This window comes from Dendropsophus ebraccatus, chromosome 6, assembly GCF_027789765.1.
Source record: "Dendropsophus ebraccatus isolate aDenEbr1 chromosome 6, aDenEbr1.pat, whole genome shotgun sequence".
Taxonomy (NCBI): Eukaryota; Metazoa; Chordata; class Amphibia; order Anura; family Hylidae; genus Dendropsophus; species Dendropsophus ebraccatus.
The window spans coordinates 136,050,021-136,052,517 of NC_091459.1; positions in this window are offsets into that span (position 1 = coordinate 136,050,021).

Below are 2,497 nucleotides of genomic sequence, written 5' to 3' on the forward strand. Positions count from 1 at the left end.
TCCACTGTTAGCCCCTTTAGATCCACAACACTTTAATTCATCCAATTTTAACCCCTTCACATCCACCACAGTTTAATTCATATACTATTAACCCCTTCAGCTCTGGGATTATTTTATTTTTTCTATCTATATGTTGAACAATCCTAAAATTTTTATTTACATCCATAAGAAAATAAATGTGTTTTGCTTCATTCGTGCACTTATATCCACCTTAGGGACGCTTCACATGTACCGGATTCACAGCGGATTTCACGCTGAGAGTTTGCAGCAAAATTCACTGTGAATCCTTGTACTGTGAAGTTCAATGGGGTTACATACCTGCAGCGGAATTTTCATAAATTTAACACCCCCGCAGCCCGCCACCCGGAGCATACATTACCTGCTCGACACTGCGGCTGCATGTGAAGCTCCAGTCGGTCCCACTCAGCCGGTCAGTGCACGGCAGCAGTGATTGGCTGAGCGGGACCAACAGGAGCCAGACGCCTCTCATGCACGCGCAGTGCCGAGCAGGTGATGTATGCTCGGGGGGCCGGCTGCGGGGGTTAAAAGGGCCGGGTCATATACTCACAGCGGAATGAAAATTCTGCTGCAAGTATGTAACCCCATTGAACTTCACAGTACCAGGACTCGCAGCAAATTTCACTGCAGACTCAAATGCGTCATCGCGCACAGCAGACAATCACTGACGAAAGGGCGCTGTCCAACACCCTGTCAGTGATTGGCTGTCATGCATGGTGACACGAATGACGTTTTAACACAGTGCCAACAATGAAAAAGCCTTTGGTGGTATTCCCCCATGCTGTGGCGTGCTGGGAGCAATGGAAGGTAATAAAAGCATTGTTCTTTCGTTCTTATCTCCTTGCCGAGAGTATTCATTATTTTTAAGCTTGTCCTTTAATTCTTGCACTGTCAATATAAAAATCAAATTGTTATCCAATCACACTACCATATCCTAGAAGAGCGCTTACTCTCGTACAGATTCTGTGATTTTCAGACATTTTTACTGTAGGAATTTGGAGTAATGTGATGGGAAAGTGTCTATATGGGGCTATATGTCGCATTATTTATATCCCAATAAAATCACGAAATCAAATTGTTATCCAATCACACTACCATATCCTAGAAGAACGCTTACTCTCGTACAGATTCTGTGATTTTCAGACATTTTTACTGTAGGAATTTGGAATAATGTGATGGTAAAGTGTCTATATGGGGCTATATGTCGCACACTTTGAAGTCCAATAAAATCACAAAATCAAATTGTTATCCAATCTCGCTACCATATCCTAGAAGAGCGCTTACTCTCGTACAGATTCTGTGATTTTCACACATTTTTACTGTAGGAATTTGGAGAAATGTGATGGGAAAGTGTCTATTTGGGGCTATATGTCGCATTATTTATATCCCAATAAAATCACGAAATCAAATTGTTATCCAATCACACTACCATATCCTAGAACAACGCTTACTCTCGTACAGATTCTGTGATTTTCAGACATTTTTACTGTAGGAATTTGGAATAATGTGATGGTAAAGTGTCTATATGGGGCTATATGTCGCACACTTTGAAGTCCAATAAAATCACGAAATCAAATTGTTATCCAATCTTGTTACCATATCCTAGAAGAGCGCTTACTCTCGTACAGATTCTGTGATTTTCAGACATTTTTACTGTAGGGATTTGGAGTAATGTGATGGTAAAGTGTCTATATGGGGCTATATGTCGCACTATTGGAAGTCCAATAAAATCACGAAATCAAATTGTTATCCAATCACACTACCATATCCTAGAAGAACGCTTACTCTTGTACAGATTCTGTGATTTTCAGACATTTTTACTGTAGGAATTTGGAGTAATGTGATGGGAAAGTGTCTATTTGGGGCCATATGTCACACTATTTGAAGCCCAATAAAATAACGAAATCAAATTGTTATCCAATCACACTACCATATCCTAGAAGAGCGCTTACTCTCGTACACATTGTGTGATTTTCAGACATTTTTACTGTAGGCATTTGGAATAATGTGATGGGAAAGTGTCTATATGGGGCTATATGTCGCACACTTTGAAGTCCAATAAAATCACGAAATCAAATTGTTATCCAATCACACTACCATATCCTAGTAGAGCGCTTACTCTCGTACAGATTCTGTGATTTTCAGACATTTTTACTGTAGGGATTTGGAGTAATGTGATGGTAAAGTGTCTATATGGGGCTATATGTCGCACTATTGGAAGTCCAATAAAATCACGAAATCAAATTGTTATCCAATCACACTACCATATCCTAGAAGAACGCTTACTCTTGTACAGATTCTGTGATTTTCAGACATTTTTACTGTAGGAATTTGGAGTAATGTGATGGGAAAGTGTCTATATGGGGCTATATGTCACACTATTTGAAGCCCAATAAAATCACGAAATCAAATTGTTATCCAATCACACTACCATATCCTAGTAGAACGCTTACTCTCGTACACATTGTGTGATTTTCAG